The sequence below is a fragment of the Spea bombifrons genome, chromosome 9 (genome assembly GCF_027358695.1).
Source record: "Spea bombifrons isolate aSpeBom1 chromosome 9, aSpeBom1.2.pri, whole genome shotgun sequence".
NCBI classification, from domain to species: Eukaryota; Metazoa; Chordata; class Amphibia; order Anura; family Pelobatidae; genus Spea; species Spea bombifrons.
In genome coordinates, this window is record NC_071095.1 from 28,133,205 (window position 1) to 28,142,265 (window position 9,061).

Consider the following 9,061-nt stretch of genomic DNA (forward strand, 5'->3'; position numbering starts at 1 on the left):
CAGGAAATAGCACTGTCAAACTTTTTTAAGCCTTATACACGATTAAAAACAGGTTTAAAAATTCAATCAAAAAATATAAACTATCAAGACCAGATTTTAGACATAAAATATTCACTCAAGCTGCAGTTTTATAACATGGAGATTGAAAGAAATATGCTTATGAAAAAGATATTATACATAATACACAGTATTATAAACACAGCTGACCCAAACATGCGTTTATTCATCACTATTTTGGGACAAAAAGAACAGTTCGAAGTAGATTTTATAAGCAAACGGAGAACAGACAGCTCAATTGAAATATTTAAATAATGTCATACAAATACAAACAAATAAAATGAACATGTAAATATTTGAATAATGTCATACTAATAGAAAAGTACCCAATACAAAACACACAAATAAAATGAACGTGTAAACATTTGAATGATGTCATACTAATAGAAAAGTACCCAATACAAAACAGAAATAAAATGAACGTGTAAATATTTGAATGATGTAAAAAATATCATGAAAGCTTAAACATTTAAATGATGTCATACTAATACAAAACACACCAAATATAGCAAAAGCTTAGATGTAGAATTATTTGGGCAGTTAAGTAACGGCGAACACCGCAAACAATAATGACAACTGCGTGTATAAAGTGTCCATACCTGGCCAAAGCCGTCCTTCTACGTCAGAGTAAGAATCACTCCACATACCGGCTTTAAGACGTCTCTCTGCTTGCAGGATTTGGGACAATCTTCTATGATACGACTTCTGGTTACAATTTCCATTACCTGCGGTGTATAAAATACAAAAAGAAGAATCGCTATTATTATGGAATTAGATGATTTACATTTACTTCAAACACAGTTCTTCAAGTATACAGCGTGATAATACTAATACTACACATAACATCAAGTTGCTTTTAAATAAAAACGAAACAACCATCTGATTATTTAATTATTGACGCAAAACACATTTTAAAAAAAAATTATTGAATTGTTTTCTCGGTGTAAGAACACAGTTTTTAAGGCAGCAGCATATGAGCCATTTGAATGTTTCTGGGAAACTATAGAATGATCCTCGAGCCTAGAAGTTTAAACATTTTACATGAACCCATAAAATCCAAAAGCCTATAAGCCGTGTTAACATGCGAAGTCCGTCTGATCAGCTCTGTGTGCCCCTTTGGTAGAACCGATGCCAGCCACAAGACAGGTCACGTCATCAAATATAAACACATACATGTCATCAAATATAAACACATACAAACACCCCACATCATGTTGTCCTTGTGATAAAATGCTCGACTAGAAAATCTGAGCGTGGCCAACTTATTCTTGCCCCCCCCCCCAAAAAAAAAAAAAAAAAAGAAAACACAGAAAGGGAAGCAAACCCCTAAAAAAGAGCTCAACAAACCACAGAGGGGGACCCATCGGGAATCCGGCACCCTATGTTTTCCTTGCGGTGAAGGAAGCGGGGTCACGTAGCGCATGTTATGTGACCCTGTACAGGAAAGCACAGGGTGCCGGATAGAAGACCTTGAAGGAATTGGATCTTTGGCAGTCACACTAAAACACAAAAAGCCTGAGTCTTTTGCCCCAATAAACATCCTTTAACTTACTGCCTGGGGGGTAATCTAAAAACATAATTCGGAGGGGGGGCAATTTTGGACATAGACATTCAGATTCCGGGGTGCTGCTGAACCAAGAAACTCAACAGCAAATGCAAGAAATCACCTGTCTAAGGCATCAAACTTTTCATTCTAGGAAAATATAGCTGCAGATGTTCCAAAGGAACGCCCAAGGATTCCACACCAAGCAGAACGTCATCCAGATGTTGCTGATCTCAATGACCGCGTCACAGAACACCTTAGTGTGCATGTCTGCAAACCGCAATCACGTGATTCTTTTATGGAACAAATAAAAGTGTAGTTCTTATAATGAGTTACTAGGAAGCAGCAGATGTTATTAGTGTCGGCTTCAAAGGGTTCACTTGTGTAGCAAGAAGTTTTGGGGGCTACCAGAGGGCCAACATTCCATCCCGGTTTAGGACACAGATCTCTAACAAATAAAGAACGACAGAGACCCATCAGATTTCTCGAAGACTTTAATGCCTTCGATCCCAACAAAAACTTAAAGCTGAGCTACTTTCACACAAACATCCAATTTGTAGACATAACCATTTACATGAAGAACCACAAACCAACAGATAGACCAACCTACCTGAAACACCACAGACAACCCCAAAACCCAATCATCTACAGCCAAGCCGCCAGATATCATTGCATGCGTTCAGATTCTACAAACCGGGATAAACATCTTCAGAACCTCAGGAAGGAGTTCAGCAACCGTGGTTTCCGTATAAAAATCACAGACCCTCAAATACAGAAAGCCTTCAATATGCCCAGAGAAAACCTCCTGAGATACCAGCAGCCACAAAAAGGAGATTGCGTACAATTGGTGGTAACCTACAGCCCACAAATGGACTCCGAACACACTGCCTGTGTGACACTCGCTACAAAGTAACGCCGTATACAGCACAGAACATACATCCCACAGGTCACCGGTGGGAACATTTATATATTCAACGTAACATTAATCACACAAAAAACAGAGAAAGGCTACTAGTACAGCAACCAAGTCACCCAGACGGACCACGAGAATAGTAACCGCCCCCGGCAACCACGTCACCCAGACAGACCACGTGAATAGTAACCGCCCCCAGCAACCACGTCACGCAGATGGACCCTGAGAACAATAACTGCCCCCCGGCAACCACGAGAATAATAACTGCCCCCCGGGAACCACAGCACACAGATGGACCACGAGAATAATAACTGCCCCCCGGGAACCACGTCACCCAGACGGACCATGAGAATAACTGCCCCCCGACAACCACGTGAATAATAACTGCCCCCCGACAACCACGCCACCCAGACGGACCACGAGAATAATAACTGCACCCCGACAACCACGTCACCCAGACGGACCACGAGAATAATAACTGCACCCCGACAACCACGTCACCCAGACGGACCACGAGAATAATAACTGCCCCCTGGGAACCACAGCACACAGATGGACCACGAGAATAATAACTGCACCCTCGCCGGCCACCAAGTCACCCAGACGGACCACGAGAATAATAACTGCAGCCCGACAACCACGTAAATAATAACTGCACTCCGGCAACCAAATCACCCAGACGGACCACGTGAATAATAACTGCCCCCGGGAACCACGTCACCCAGACAGACCACGTGAATAATAACTGCACCCTTGCCGGCCACCAAATCACCCAGACGGACCACGAGAATAATAACTTCCCCCCCGGCAACCACGTCACCCAGACACACCACAAGAATAATAACTTCACCCCGACAACTACGAGAATAACTGTACCCCGGCAACCACGTCACCCAGACGGACCACGTGAATAATAACCACCCCCGGCAACAATGTCACCCAGACAGACCACGTGAATAATAACTGCCCCCGGCAACCACGTCACCCAGACGGACCACGAGAATAATAACTGCACCCCGGCCGGCCATCAAGTCACGATTACATACAGTATATATATATATATATATATATATATATAGTCCGGGAATCTTTACTTACACACAGTCTTCCAGGCTGCAGAGACGGCTCAGACATGAGGAGGGTAAAATAAAAAGGCTGGGCCTGTTTTATTTTGTCACCACAGGCATTACAGAAAATAAATAAATCAAAACAAAAAGCCTTGCTCTCGTGAGCACTAACTAATACAGGATTCTTAATCTAACAGTCGGGCGGCTTATCCGTTGCAACAAACAAAATAACAAAATTGCATGTATTATTGGCAGCACTCAGTATTTTAGCAGCTCTTTCTCAGGGAGCCAAATGATCTCTCTCTTGCTCTCAGATCAGGAGGCTACTTAACTGCCTCTCCCATTTATTAGTGGAACCAGGTGAGTACTAGGAGAGTACCCGATAATCTCCGGACTGGATTCCCACCTGCTGGTCTTCGGCTGCTCATAAACTGTGGAGTGGAGCACTGGCCCGCCCTACTCTCCAAATGCTTCACCCCAGGGACCCAAAACACACAAATAACAACAGACGTTAATAATTTCCAATATTAACAATACATCTCCCTGGGGCTAGTAAAACTATTGTGGGTAACCACCCTGCAAAATATAAGGGGATATATACACTCCCTCCATTATCATCCCCTGCTTTCTGTCACAATATATATATATGTATTTACAGATACACAACATATATATACACACACATATATATTATATATATACATACACAGAAAATCTGCCTCTTCCGTTTGACCCATACATTTTATAAGCCCAATCATTATTACTTACAGTAGAAAAGCAAATGAAATAAAGACCTCTCATGCGTCTCAGTCAGTAGTTTGACTTCTCCTAAAACACGACTAGCCAGGAAATCACCTGGGGGCTAACTTAGAATCATTATCCTAAATCAAGCTGCAATTACCTGCTGAAGAGGGCAAGGTGAGGGCAATTTATGATACAACTTAGTTTCAATATCATATATCAGGCATGTCCAAACTTTTTTCGAAGAGTGCCAGATTTGATGAAGTGAACATGTGCGAGGGCCGACCATTTTGCCTGACATTTTCTGAACCATTAAAATTAAATACAAATTAACTATTTTATGCAGTTTATTGAAAACGGCATACCACATCTATCCCTTTCTCACTATCTCCCCTCTCCCTCCCCCCCCTTCTCACAATCTCCCCTCTCCCTCCCTACCCCCCCTTCTCACAATCTGCCCTCTCCCTCCCTACCCCCCCTTCTCACAATCCCCCCTCTCCCTCCCTACCCCCCTTCTCACAATCTCCCCTCTTCCTCCCTACCCCCCTTCTCACAATCTCCCCTCTTCCTCCCTACCCCCCCTTCTCACAATCTCTCCTCTCCCTCCCCTTCTCACAATCCCCCCTCTCCCTCCCTACCCCCTTCTCACAATCTCCCCTCTTCCTCCCTACCCCCCTTCTCACAATCTCCCCTCTTCCTCCCTACCCCTCCTTCTCACAATCTCCCCTCTTCCTCCCTACCCCTCCTTCTCACAATCTCCCCTCTTCCTCCCTACCCCCCCTTCTCACAATCTCCCCTCTCCCTCCCTACCCCCCCTTCTCACAATCTCCCCTCTCCCTCCCTACCCCCCCTTCTCACAATCTCCCCTCTCCCTCCCTACCCCTCCTTCTCACAATCTCCCCTCTCCCTCCCTACCCCCTTCTCACAATCTCCCCTCTCCCTCCCCCCTTCTCACAATCTCCCCTCTCCCTCCCTTCCCCCCTTTTAACGATCTACCCTCTCCCTCCCTACCCCCCCTTCTCACGATCTACCCTCTCCCTCCCTACCCCCCCTTCTCACGATCTACCCACTCCCTCCCTAGGTCACTTACCGTCAACTCCTGTGTTGGGAGCGTGAAGCGTTTGTCTCGGGTGCCGGCGCTTCACAGCTGAGTGCCGGCATATGACATCATACGCCGGTGCTCAGCGTGAAGCTCCGGCACCCGAGACAAACGCCTCACGCTTCCAACACTGCACTCTGGGCAGCGCAGAGGCAGGCGGCAGCGGCGGCAGCGAGCAGAGGAGTCCTGGATTTCTGTCAGTCAGGGGGGCCCAAGAGGTGCCGAGTGGTCGTTTTCAGCAACCGCTCGGCACCCCTTGGGCCCCCCTGACTGGCAGAACTCCAGGGCCCGGTCGCAGTCGCGACCCCGGTAGTTCCGCCACTGCCTACAATTTCTTTATCAGATGCCCTTGTGGCTGTGTGTGCAGGCGCAGGGAGAAGGAAAGCCCAAATCTAGCGACGTCCGAGATTGCAAGATTTGGGCTTTCCTTCCCCCTGCGCCGGCACACACACCCACAAGGACATCTGATGAAGAAATTGTGTAGGGGAGGGTTAGATTTAGAGCCCAAATCTCACGCTTTCCTTCTCCCTGCGCCGGCCGATGACGCCAAGTCCCGTGGCTCACTTGGGGGGCCGTATCAGTCCGGAACGCGGGCCGGACTTTGGACATGCCTGTCATATATGGTAAGGGTTCTGAACCAATATGCACACACACTATGTATGTATGTATGTATGTATATATATATTATATATATATACGTAAAATGCAGGATAATAATAGCCCCCGTTATCAGTTATAGGGCTGCAAACGCATTACGCCTTCTGCTGCTCTCAATGCTCCATCAAATAAAGGGGTTTTACGTCCAAAATAAAATTTTGCCTTCAGAAATCATTCTCCCACTGACAGTGAACACATGGAGCTTACGGACATAAATAAGATTTTCAATGATAACGGCTGTCGGCGCAACAGGGCCACCAACAACAACAAGTCAGATCGCAGACCCCGCTCGGAGGGCCAGGCTGCACTCATAATATAATTCACACTTACACTTCTGTCACAGGACACCATTTGCTGGTGTACTAAACCTCGATGCGCTCCGCACGGGGAGTTCCAGCAATTCGGAACATTTTCTCCAATCCAGGCTCTGGGTGCTCGCTGCACTCTTATGGGGTTGGAATAAAGATGTTCTTTTAATACAGGGTGAACCCTGCCATTAATACCCCTCCATGATAACGGAGGGGGCTATTACCATCTGAAAAGAGCTCCCTGTTTAGTAAATAAAGCCCAATCACGGCCGGACTTTGTCCTGGGCACACAGTACTCCACGGGGAATATCAAACAACTGTGGGACCCATAACGCGAGGCAAATCCACGGTGGCATGGCTGAACTTGATGTTGGTTGCCACGTACATTTACAGTAGCCGAAGTAACAGTTCGCAGTGCGTGCATTTGTTTGTTTCCGCCCCCTACCAATCACACTCTACTACTGGCCACTTCCCGTCCAATCAACCATTAGGGTGTAGCGTGTCAGTATGTCTCCGCCCCCTGCCATTCCACTCATGGTGCAATACCCTGAGACTGACCCCTCCCTGCCCAATCATTCGTCTGGGTGTAGTGTAGCTTGTTGGTATAGCTCCTCCCCCTGGCCGTCACACTCAGGGGACAGCCCCGTGTGGGTGTCTCCGGAAGTGCAGGCCAGTGTAGCCGGAGGAGAACTTAGCGGCAGCGGTAGCATAAACCCCGAGCGGGACCTGTCGCCTGGGAAGCCCTGTGTGTCATATTTGCCCTCTGTCAGCTGCCCTTGCCTGCTCCTGCTGCCCTCTGTCCCCTGCCTGCTCCTGTTGCCCCTTGCTCATCGTCTGCTGCCGCCCCTGAGAGAGGTGCCGTGCCTGCTTCTGCTGCCCCAATTTCCTCTGCAGGAAAACAGCAACTCCACACACCGGCTCTTCAACCAAAAGGAATCACACTGTTAGGGATATGAATGGGGCATTAATGTTGTAATGCATATGCAGATTGTGGGGCATTTCCACTTAATAGGAGCGCAGCCACAACAACACAAAGAGTGATTCCATGTTTTATCTCTGATCTGAAATTCTTTCAAATCCCCCCAAAATCCAGCCGATAAATGACATCATGGCGGAAGGTCATGGAGAGAGAATTTATTGTGAAAACGTGCATTTACCTTCTCAACATGAAAAAGATCCCATAAGTTGGCTATTATTCATCAGGTAGCGGCTAGAGCTCGCTGGGTTATGGTCCAACTCATACCGACATGCAGCACAGGAATTACATCACAGCGCAGAAACATGTCACACTCATCAAAATGTCATCACCACGTGTACTCAGCAATAATGAAGCCAAAAATGGAATGTACTAGTCCGTTCTAATGTTACTAGTAACGGCAATTAATAAAGACACGATATTTCCAGATTATCCGGATATTACTAGACAGAAATATTGGCAATCTGCACACACTAAATTCTCCGCTAATTACCGCGCTCAGCGTTGCCGTGGTTTCAGGATATCAGCTACCGTCTCATAAGCTGTCGCGGTATATATTCCGAAACGGGATGAAATCCCTCAAAATTCAGATAATGGAAATAGTGTGATTATTTAGCAGCTGTTCTTGCCGGTGTCCAGCTGAATGGGGAAACATTTCGATTTGCTAGGAAACAACATAAAATATTAAGAATATTTTACTCACACTCACCTGCAACATTGTGATGTCACTCACACAACTCTCCTCCCTCATGTTGTCATGTTGATTTTGTTACACGTACTCAGCATCTTCTTAAGCGTGCTACACTCACTGCCCTTCACTCACGCTCACTCCACATGATGACGCCAAAGGATGTCAAATCACAGCGTCACACCATTAAAGCAGACATGTAATTACACAGTATGTCCACACGACGGCACCAAAGCACAGCAAATTCCAACTTAATATTGTTAATGGAACTGTCATGCGCACAAGTGACCAACAGGGGTAAGCATTTTCACGACATACAGTTACATATGATATAAATGATTTATTTGATGCCAGACAGAAATGTGAACATTCTTTATGTGGAAATAAACGGTTTGGCTTCACTGTGTAAAAAGCGATGGTCACTAACGGAGCAAACGAGCCATTAGGTAGTCTTTGGAAAAGATTTGCTGCTTTAGAATTTCTACCACTATGGGTACCCCTGTAAGTGGAGAGAAAGAGGAAAATAAAGAAGGGAGAAGGGCCATGCTACCTTGTACTCAGCCCCCAAGCCAAGGTGGATATCACATGTCTAGCCAAAGGATGGGGTGAAGCAGTCAAACTACCTGAAAACAGCAGGTGTCCACAACAAGGAATCTTCAAAAGCCTTTGTGCATCCACCTGCCCCCACGCACGGCTGATGTGGTAGCGCCATCAAGTATATTCCTAGTGAGCTTCATATTGGGGTTGGCGTGGGACTTCACAGCAGGCCAAAAGCCTGCTTTAGCAGACCTTGTGGCTCCTGTCGGCACCATACTGGATGTGGCGTATTGTGTAGGAAGAGTCCACTCCTTGCCTGATCCTGTGGATCTCAATGGTGAAACAAGTCCCTGGGCTCTTGGTAGGCCCATTAGAAGCCCTGGGCCAACTTCTTGCTCAGCTAGTCTCCTCTGGATCCACCAGCCAAGGGCCTTCAGGTGCTGATGCAACTGGCCAACATCTCCCATGGTGAGTA

At 46.4% G+C, this 9,061-nt stretch overlaps 1 long non-coding RNA gene across 1 annotated transcript; it reads right to left on the reverse strand.

The window, feature by feature from the left end:
* Nucleotides 1-7,948: 7,948 nt before the first annotated feature.
* LOC128504955 (uncharacterized) lies at nt 7,949-8,722 on the reverse strand. The gene is made up of 3 exons (XR_008355509.1): nt 8,673-8,722; nt 8,071-8,548; nt 7,949-8,000 (listed from the first exon to the last, which is right to left on the reverse strand). It is a non-coding gene; the product is annotated as an uncharacterized LOC128504955 (long non-coding RNA).
* Nucleotides 8,723-9,061: the final 339 nt, after the last annotated feature.